This window comes from Pinus tabuliformis, chromosome 2_2 (assembly GCF_031772625.1).
Source record: "Pinus tabuliformis cultivar Carrire ecotype Pingquan chromosome 2_2, CPIR1, whole genome shotgun sequence".
NCBI lineage: Eukaryota > Viridiplantae > Streptophyta > Pinopsida > Pinales > Pinaceae > Pinus > Pinus tabuliformis.
In genome coordinates this window covers 590,658,014-590,669,319 of record NC_142300.1, presented here as the reverse complement: position 1 = coordinate 590,669,319, position 11,306 = coordinate 590,658,014, and positions in this window count along the sequence as shown.

Genomic DNA, 11,306 nt, shown 5'->3' with positions numbered 1-11,306 from the left:
ACCATTGGATGGCCAATATTCTAGCTCTGCTTCCATCTTTCCTAGACATCTAGATTCAACATGTGTATCATGAGCAAAATTTGGAGGCGGATGCCCTTTCCAGGCGTGGGGTTTCTCTCCAACCTGGGCCGATGTTTTTTTGAAATCCTGCTCAACGGAGATGTTTGCGAGTCAGACTCCTTTGCCACCTAGCCCGGGATGGTTTTTTCTCCTTTTCTGGTTTCCTTTTGTTATGAGCCTGAGATGGTTTATCCGGCTTTCCTTTGCCCCCTCTGGGCGGGTTTGGTTCCTTTTTTGCTATTCAATTTATTGGAGCTTCATCTCTGTTCCTTTTTGGTCTTCGCTGATTCTCTGTAGATAGTCCATCATCGAGATAGAGGTCCTTCTCCTTCATCATTGGATGGCCAATATCTTGTCTATGCTTCCATCTTTCCTAGACATCTAGATTCAACATGTGTCGTGAGCAAAATTTGGAGGCGGATGCCCTTTCCAGGCGTGGGGTTTCTCTCCAACCTGGGCCGATGTTTTTTGAAATCCTGCTCAACAGAGATGTTTGCCAGTCAGTCTCCTTTGCCACCGAGCCCGGGATGGTTTTTCCTCTTTTCTGGTTTCTTTTTGTCAAGAGCCTGAGATGGTTTATCTGGCTTTCCTTTTCGGCCCCCTCTCGGCGGGCTTGGTTCCTTTGTTTGCTATTCAATGTATTGGAGCTTCATCTCTGTTCCTTTTTGGTCTTCGCTGATTCTCTGTAGATAGTCCATCATCCAAATATCTGGTGTTTTTTTTCTCTTGTAATTCCAGAGATGTATGATGTTGGTGTCCTTTTTTTTCCACAAATGTATGTAAACTCTTTTTCAATTTTATTTTTCTCTTATAATTCCAAAGATGTATGATGTTGGTGTCCCTTTGTCTTCCACATATGTATGTAAACTCCTCTTTAAATTTTAATAAAATCTCCCTGTTGAAAAGAAAACAAGAAACACTACATAAATGTTTCACACTGCCTGAAAGTTCAATAAATCGTGGAGTATTTCACGACCCTGAATGTGAAGTTTTCCTGTTCATGATGTTAACTTCTGAGACTTCAGGCCTCTTTTTGGCTGGACAGATTTAGGCTAGTTTCACTCTCGTTCCCTGCATAGTAAGAAGTAGAGTCGCTGAAATTTATTTGTTAGAATTTCATTTCGTATTCCTTCCAGGCACATGGTGCTCCATCTTGCGGAGCAGTAACTCGTTTTTCCATTCCAAGTACCGAAGGCGCTCTTCTACGTAGTCTAATTGCATAAAATTTCTTTGATAGAAACTAAGATGTCTTTGCTCAGGGTTCTTGATTTGCAGAGCATTATGTTGTAACTTTTCTCCAAAGTATGCATTTGGTGGATTAGGTAGTCATTATTCAGGGCGATCTTGCTCCAACTTTCGAGTGATTTGCACAGCCGGAGTCTAATATTTTCATATGGCCCACTTTAGGATGTTACGTTTGGGGAAAGATCAACACCAGTAGTGTAAACTAAGGCATATCAATTATCATTTGTCAATAATTTTAATGCTCTTCAGTTAGTCAAAATCACAGGAATTGGAAGTTCAAGTAGAATCACAGGATATTGGAAGTCTGGAAATTTAAGTAGAAGGTCAACGGTTATCGAATTTTTTTAAGCTCTCAGACTTACATAGTCTAATTTAGAATTAGGCTAAAATAATTTATAAAAATAAATTTCTATATCAAAGTTGGAATTTCAAAACAAAGTCACTTGTTATCACATTATCTTATTATCTTGACGACTTTGTAAAATCTTAAACTTTATTTAACGAACAAATCACTCCATGATGAAGAAATTACCCATCAAATTCCATCCCTGCTGCCCATAACTCTTACCGCACATCCTGTGCACTTAAACCAAGTTCAATACACATCAATCCTGCGTTAGGCCACATCCTTGGGACTCAAACCAAGTTCAACACACATCAATGCTGGGTATGACTAATTAACCATATAGTGCTGGAAAATATTCACTGAAATTAAACATGTAACCAGGTTCAAGTCTCGTGATTATACTTTGAACCAGCCGTTAATCTATTAGTATATCCAATACCCAAAGGCGAGAAATCTCAGATCCGTTGTACAGTAAAGAAAAGAAGTAAAAGGGAAAAAGAGTTGGGAATATCATACATGTATGCTTCATTCCAAGTTATTTATTGTAATTTTAATTTTTTTATTTAACTAAAATAAATTAGTAAGGAAATAGATTGTTTATTTAAAATATAAATATAGTTGTAGTTTAACCAGATTTTGTTTTTGTTTGAAAATCTGATAATATTTTGACAAATTTTGTCAGGGATTTTTGTAAATTCAGATTAAAGTTGTTAAATTTCAAGATTTTGAGTGCCCAGAGGTTTTGATGATGCTGAATCTTTTGCTATTTTCAAAAAAGTGATTTAAACACTGCTTTTGGCAAGATTTGTTAAAAAAAAATTGCCCTGATTTCGGCCAAAAGTGACCATCTAGACAATTCCTCCGCCTCAATAAACTTGTCCATAAATATATTTGACAAAAATAAAAATTTATCTCTTTATAAACCACTTACAAGTAACGTAGTTTTATTTAAAAATAATAATAAATCAACCTACTTAACTTAAAAATAACTATCCCCTTTTAATTTTACAAACTAAATTATAATAAAACTTACAACAAAACCATAATCCAAATAACTAAATTATTAAACCACTAGTAACACCTTTGAAATTTACAATGACAAAATCAGAAAAACGGGGTTTGCATCGCCGTCAGCACCGGACTGGCAACCCCACTTCACGGATCTGCTACCTCCGCCCCTAGGAGAACGATGCAAGGGGCCGGAATGTTCACTTCAAGCATATGAAGGTACAAAATCCCCAGATCCGCCGTTGATCAATCAGATCGGGCTCTCAACAAATAGAGCGGCCAAGATCTTGCAGGTCTGACCCCCCGGATGGGAAATAGTCACGACAGATCTGCTCTAGGAAGCACAAGAAGCCCTGGCATGGGGTCAAGGCACTTCTCTGACTCCTTTCAGATCCAAATTTCTCAGCCTACAGGCAGAACCATCATGCAATGGATCAGTCCTTCGGATCTGGTGCAGGAACTCAAACTGAATCTAGAACGCAGGATGGGATCCCATCAAGCCTTCAGCGACTTCTCTTTCAAGGTAAACAACTTGAAGATCCTCTTCCCCTCTCTTCTTACAACATTTTCAGGAACAACTCTGTGGTGGTAACCCTTCGTCTGAGAGGAGGTGTAGCGGGACAGTCATCCTCTGCTCGACCCTTCTCATACAAAGACGCAATACACTCTGAGAACCCCAAACCCCGGGAAGCCCTTAAATCTAAGGCCTTCTTGGTTGACAAGATCGAAGAAGTTCCCTCTGCTGAACTCACCCATGAAGATCTGGCAACCCAACTTCAAGAATTTGCAGAAAGAGCCATCATTTGCAGATTTAATGGACTGTGGCCGCGATATCAGGGTCTCTATGCATGGATCCATGCAAAATGGACACATCATTGTAAGATCTTTTTTTGTTCAAAAGGTTACTTCATTGTTCTATTTGATAACAATAAGCATTATGAAAAGGCCTTAGAAGAGGGCCCTTGGTTCATGGGGACTGTAGGGCTCTTCTTGACTCCTTGGTTCCCAGACTTTGATTCAGCTACTGCAGTCATTACCAAGAAACCTGTATGGCTCAGGCTTCCAAACTTACCTGCCCACCTATGGAATACTCGTGTCTTTAGAGCTATACGCGACACCTTGGGCAGCTTCATTAGGGGAGATTTATGGCGGGAATCCAAAGGTCTCTACTCATATGCAAGAGTATGTGTGGAGTTAGACTTGAGCAAAGGACTTCCAGAACAAATCAATCTCAAGATAAACGACTTTGTCTGGACCCAGACACTGGATTACGAGAATACTGCTTTTCGTTGCCGCCATTGCCACCAATCTGGGCATTTGCAGAATACCTGCCCATCTCGCCCGGCAAAAAAGAATAAGGCCAACATCTCCAAGCCTAAGTCCAAACGATGGGCTCCTTGCTCTCCACCTCCAGTCGTGGATTCTGATTCCTCCAGCTCTGAAGATGAAGATAGCGATGAAGAATTGAATCAGGCCCCTCATTTCGTGGTCCCTTCCACCGATGGTCTGGCGCCTTCCATTGATACAACCACTGCACAGAAACGCGTCCATTTGTCCTCCTCCTCTGATTCAGAAAAGGAAGGCTCCCCTGTGGAGGACCCCAATCTTCAAGTTGTTATTGCTCATCCACCCCAAAATGGTTGGGTCGAAGTCAAAAAAAGGAAAGGGAAAAAACTTCGTGTTGAGGCCTTTACCCTTTCAGGGTAGAAGTCAGTGCTTCTTTAGGCGCCCAGCCACATGTTGTAGCTCCTTGTTTGTTTTACTCCTTCTCCGGAACCGAGGTTGATAATCCTATCATTTCTGATTGCCGGTTTTCTGTCTCTCTTGAATGTATCCTCTTGTACCATATTTTTGCTTAATAAAATTAGTCCAATTCAGAAAAAAAAAAAAAAAAAAAAAAAAAAAAAAAAAAAAAAAAAAATTACGCTGACAAATTCGAAATAAGCACCTAAATTATCAACTAGCCAACCCCGATCATCGACGAGGTCAAGAAGACCTAAATTATCAACTAGCTAACCCCGATCATCGACGAGGTCAAGAAGATTCATATATTCAAGGTAAATGTAATTGAAGTAATGGTTAGATTTTATGGACAATTTTCATATCCATTGGGTTGGGTGTTTCAATGGTTAACGAGAACAAATTTACAAACAGAAACAGAAAATACATACGCATTCACCACAAATATTTATTATAATATTTATATCTATTATAAGAAATTAAGCATACTGTCTTTTTCCCTTATATTATATTGGAGAAGGTATTATTAATACAAATTTATTGTCAAGCTATAACACAGTATGTCCATTATTGTTCTGTCTCTCATATTATTTTATGCTATGTTAGCGTTTTCTTCACACCTTTCTTTATACCATGCGCAATGGAAGGCTACATAAAGTAAATATTTTTCCTTTTTTATATTTTTATATTCAAAACTTAAAATTCTTAAGTTTAGTTTTTAAGACCTTTCTGATTGAAATATTTATGATTTTTCTAATTATTTCTAATAGATTTTTATATATTGTTAATTTAATATTTATGAATTATGGATATTGTTATTGTTTAAATTTCTAAAAAATAATTAGATAATTTAACTGTTGGGTTTATTGGTTTCCCATATCAAATATATTTGAAATTTATTTATCTCTCGGCTTTTCAAATACTTTTTTGTTTTCGAAATCTATTTATCTCTCGGCTTTTCAAATACTTTTTTGTTTTCAAAATCTTTAGTTTTAAAAGAGACCAAGAAACAAATTATCAACATTCTCTTTGAGTACCATTTAGCCTTGGATGGCATTGGCGTGTAATCCTAACTAGCAAAGTTATTCTTTACCATTTATGGTCATTATGATATTTTAAAAGAAACTCATCTCCTCTAATAATTCTATTATTGCATTTGGTTCCAAATTTTCCATGTAAGATAAGATGTAGTCATCTTTGTCATGATGGAGCATGAATGGCTCAACAAGTTTTATTGTCTACATTTACATATAGTAAATTAGTGCATACAAGGTGGAATAGTGTGCTTTTAAGCATGTTTTCCAATATTATCCAATACTTTGAAAAGCCCATATCTAAGGTTTTTATTTTCTATCCTAGATCCCATACTATTTCCTTAATAAGTTGCAACCAAGTTCTATCTCCTACTTGGAAAGTCTTTTTAACCTTACAATGATCATATCTTGCCTTGTATTTCTCTTGATATATTTTTTTTCCTCAAAATCTACTAGTATTTTTACTAGACCATATATATGAAATTTTCTTACTTCAATGCATCCCTTTACGATATGAATTTTGTTTCCTATATGCAATTTACAATGATGATGGTGAAATATGAAAAACAAGTTTTAAAGGGGACTTGTCAATATAAGTATAGATAACCTTATTATTTGAATCTTATATGTATATTATTTTTTATCCCAAGTCTTTGGATGCTTCTAACCTTAGTTCATGAAATGTTGAAATGAAATCATATTCACTATGTATGAGTAGAAGGAAACCGACCTCTTCAATATAGTATCTATCATCTCCCACATTGAACTCCCAAATGTATTGAAAAATCTAATACCTTTAATGAAAGTTATTTTCCTTGGAATACTATATATTCTTCTTTTTCTAATATCGGGCTTCCTCAAGTAAAGTAAAACACAATATCTTATAAAATGTTTGAAGTTTTCTTACAACTTGGGACAAATAAGCATACTTATAAAAGTTAGCCACAATATTGTACTCAACATCAAAATTCTCAACAACCTTATTGTTGGAATTGTAGCAAGAAAATACTTCATTTGACTTGTGCCTTACTCGAATGGAGAAATTCATTTTTCCATATCAGAAGGATGACTTGGATTGCAATTAGTTGGAGTGACATGGCTTTGTCTCCTAGTCAAGTCTATAAATTCGAGTTGTAGGCTAGAAGTAGAGTTGTGCATGGGTTGATTTCTATATTTTAGTAATCTGATAGGGTTATTGTTAGTTAAACTCAGTTATTTTACCTCTAGTAATTAGGTGAGATAGTAGGAGGTCAGTTGAATAGTTATAATAGTTGTTAACTCATTGATCTCTTAGTTAACTAACCAATTACTAAAACTAAACCCATTCATGCATGGAATTTCAATTGCCCAGTTGAGTGGAGGAAAAATGAATCAATGTATGTATTATTGTAAACTATAAACTGTATACAATTTGTATGCAGCAGGTGAGACTCTTCTCTTCGCAATTACACAAGCAAATATGGGCTTATCCTATTGTTTAAGAACCAAATTCCTCAGGAATTGTGCAAGAAAATAGGAGGAGCAAGAGGCCAAGAATTGTCTAATTATTTTGCATAGCAGACTCAGGAGGAGGAGATCAAAATTGTAGTGTAGGGTGTGCTTCATGTGTGAAGTAGTCATTGTAATTGATCATTTTTTTTTTCACATATGATATAATACAAACAGAGGAGGGGTTTTTCCTAGTTGGGTTCCCATGTAAAATCATTGTGTTCCTTGTGTTTTGATGGTTGCAAGTTATTGCATCTATTTCTATCCCATGTTTTCCTTTCCGCGGAATAGTAGAAGAAATTTGTGTCTCTTGATTTCAGTTCAATTAAATTAGAAGTAGAAAATTTCTTGCAATCTTTACATGGTATTAAAGCATCAGAAGGCTACACATAAACCATGTTCCAAATATTCTCTCAAAGAAATTTCGATTTGTAGAGTTTTGGGCACAAATTCTCTTCAGTGCAAGAAAAATGTCTTTCAATGGATTGAGGCTTGAGTATGCATTGGAGGGCTCTTTGAATTTTTTTCTTGGAAAAATAGGATAGAAGTTGTCTCGGATGACAATGGAGTATGGGAATACACAAACTGATATTCCGAAACCAACAACATTAGATGCACAAGCACTTGCTCAGTGGAAGAAAAACACAACAAGGGCCGGGAGAATTATTTTGCAAGGTGTCAAAGATCATGTGGTTTCAAAATTGCATGGAAAGGAGACTCCTTTTGCAATGTGGAAAGTTCTTACAAGTCTATTATAGGGTAGAAGTGATGCTACGAAATTGCCATTAAGAGATAAACTCAAGAGCATTCAAATGAAGAAAAATGAAACCATTCCTTAGTACCTATCTAGATTTACTTAGGTTCGAGATGAACTTGGAGGAGTAGGAAAAAATGTGCCTTCATTTGAACTTGTTAGTTTAGCACTCCTTGGCCTTCCAAAATCCTGACACAGCTATTAGGATTCAATTAATGGAAGAGACAAGCTACCAGATTGGGAGAGACTCTAGTCTAATTTGGCATAGGAGGAGATTAGAAGAAACACTAGAGATGGTATCACATCCATTGCAGATGAGGAAGAAAATTGTGCTCTAGTTGGCAATGGAAATAAGGCCAAAGGAATGAAAGTAGAATCCAGCCAGAACCATGACAAGAAGAAAGACGTCAGCAATATTAAATCCTTTCATTACCATGCGTATGGACACTATGCAACCAAGTGTCCACACAAGAAATCCAGTAAGGAGCCTGCAGAATCAAGAGGAGTAGATGCTCTTGCATCACAATTTGAGTTGGATTTCACCCTCATTGCTTGCATGGCAAGAAAAGTAAAATGGAGTGAGTGGTACCTAGATTTTGGTGCCTCATATCATATGGTAAGAAGTAAGGAGTTCTTCAGCAGCCTAGAGGAGAAGGACTTAGAATTACACATAGAGCTTGGAGATGATGGAAGGTATAGTACGAAAGGGATTAGAACTATCACCTTTAAGGGGGATTTAGGCTCCCATCTTCAACTAAAAGATGTAATGTATGTGCCTGGTCTGAAGAAAACTTTATTTTCTATAGCTGTACTTGAAAACCGAGGATATGATGTGTTGTTCAGTAAAGGGAAAGATTATTTGAAGCATGTTGCTACTCGACAAGTAAAACAAATTGGTGGTTGAGTTAAAAATATCTACAAGATAGAGGTAGATTTTACCATGTATGTAGCTATACATCTAGGAGTGAGGTGGGGAGATGTACAACCTTAGTCCCAGAGTTGCAAAGATTTGGGCAGGATCCATAAGAGAGCAACAACCATTGTAGTATGCTCTTCTCATGGATCATTACCCTTGCTATAGGGGCATAAAATATTTAGTAGAAAAATGATCAATGTCAATTGATGCAGTCAGATCTTGGGTGATTGTTGCAGGCTAGTAGTCATCAAAGACTTAGGAGAGAGTTGTGGCTTAGGGACATAGTTGATTTAATATTTTTGGATGCTTCTCAGTTGCAATTGTTGTAGTAGCAAAAAAAACAGTGAAAAGGAGTTGTGTTGTAGTACATTCCTATAGGAGTAGGATTGGGGTTGTGCAAAACCCTTTTCTTGCTAAGAGGGAGTGTTGGAATTGTACAAGAAAATGCTTCATATGGTTTGTGCCTTAGACAAATTGGGAAATTCAATTTTCAAAATCAGCAGGATGAATTGGATTGCAGTTCTGGAGTGGCATGGCTTTGTCTCCTTGTTAAGTCAGTAAATTTGAGTTGTAGGCTAGAAGCAGAGCTGTGCATGGGTTGATTGCTAGATTTTAGCAATCTAATGGAGTTCTTATTAGTAAAACTCAGTCATCTAAGCTCTAGTCCAGGGAAAATTTTAAGAAACCCCCCTAAATTTATAAATATAATAAATGGGCGAATGGAAGGCGATTTTATCAATAATATAATATGTATATAAATTTTTTGGCGAATCTCTCACCAAGCATGGCGAATATTTTACTCAACTATAAAATATTGTAAGATCTTGGCATTACCATGGGTTATCATAAACCTGGAGCTTAAAAATTACTATTATTAATTTATAAAAAATAATAAAAATAATAGTTTATTTTTATTTTATTTTTTATTTTAACCAATCTAAAATGTTTAACATACAATAAATTACAACATCCATTTTTACTCTTGATCCCCGGAGAGGGATCAAATATTTTTTCACTCTATGCTAGTTTGCCGATATTTGATACCTCTCCGGGGTTAGTAGATCCAGAGTAGTAAAGATGGATCTATGTTGGTTTAATTCCCCCATTTAAATAGGCTACATTTCAAGGGAATACCATGGGTCAATACCATGTGCCATTTTAGTGAATACCATGATGTGCCATTTTTATTTTTATTAATACTAATATTAGGGTTAATAATGTTTTTTTGCATGGTATTAATAACAATCTAGTCCATGGCTTGTTATTAATAATCAAGATTGTGGGGATTCAAAAGCTATCTTTGAATTCATTCAAGGGAAAAACTCTCTTGAGGTACTTCTCCTTCACCATTGGATGGCAAATATCTTGTCTATGCTTCCATCTTTCCTAGAGATATAGATTAAAGCAAAATGTGGAGGCATATGCCCTTTCTAGGCTAGGAGTTTCTCTCCAACCTTGGCCGATGTTTTTTGAAATCCTACTCAACAGAGATGTTTGCGAGTCAGACTACTTTGCCACCTAGCCCGGGATGGTTTTTCCTCCTTTTCTGGTTTCTTTTTGTCATGAGCCTGAGATGGTTTATCTGGTTTTCCTTATCGGCCCCCTCTAGGCGGGCTTGGTTCCTTTTTTTGTTATTCAATGTATTGGAACTTCATCTCTGTTCCCTTTTTATCTTCGTTGATTCTCTGTAGATAGTCCATCATCCAGATATCTCGTGTTTTTTCTCTCTTATAATCCCAGAGATGTATGATGTTGGTGTCCTTTTTTTCCACGAATGTATGTAAACTCCCTTTTCAGTTTTATATGTAAACTCCTTTTTCAATTTTATTTCTCTCATAATTCCAGAGATGTATGATGTTGGTGTCCCTTTCTCTTCCACATATGTATGTAAACTCCTCTTTAAATTTTAATGAAAGATATTTTGTTGTTTAAGTTTGAAAAAAAACCAATCAACTCTACAGTAATGTTTCACACTACTTGAAAGTTCAATAAATCGTGGTATATTTCACAACCCTGAATGTCATAATCGAAGTTCTCCTGTTGATGATGTTAACTTCTGAGACTTCAGGCCTCTTTTTGGCTGGACAGGTTTAGGCTAGCTTCAGTCTCGTTCCCTGCATAATAAAAGGTAGAGTCACTGAAATTTATTTGTTAGAATTTCATCTCGTACTTCTTCCGGGCACATGGTGCTCCATTTTGTCAGCAGTAACTCGTTTTTCCATTCCAAGTACCGAAGGTGCTCTTCTACGCAGTCTATTTGCATAAAATTTCTTCGATAGGAAACTAAGATGTCTTTGCTCAGGGTTCTTGATTGGCAGAGCATTATGTTGTCACTTTTCTCCAAAGCATGCATTTGGTGGATTAGGTAGTCATTATTCATGGCGTTCTTGCTCCAACTTTCGAGTGATTTGCACGGCCGGAGTCTCATATTTTCATATCACCCACTTTAGGATGTTACGTTTGAGGAAAGATCAACACCAGTTTTTTTTTTTATGTTTTTATATTCAAAACTTAAAATTATTAGGCTTAATTTTTATGAGCTTTCTAATGGAAATATTTATGATTTTTCTAACTATTCTTAATAGATTTTTATATGTTATTAGTTTAATATTTATGAATTATGGATATCATTTTTGCTTAGATTTCTAAAGAATAATTAGATAATTTAGTTGTTGGGTTCATTGCTTCCACACATAAAACCTATTTGGAATTTAT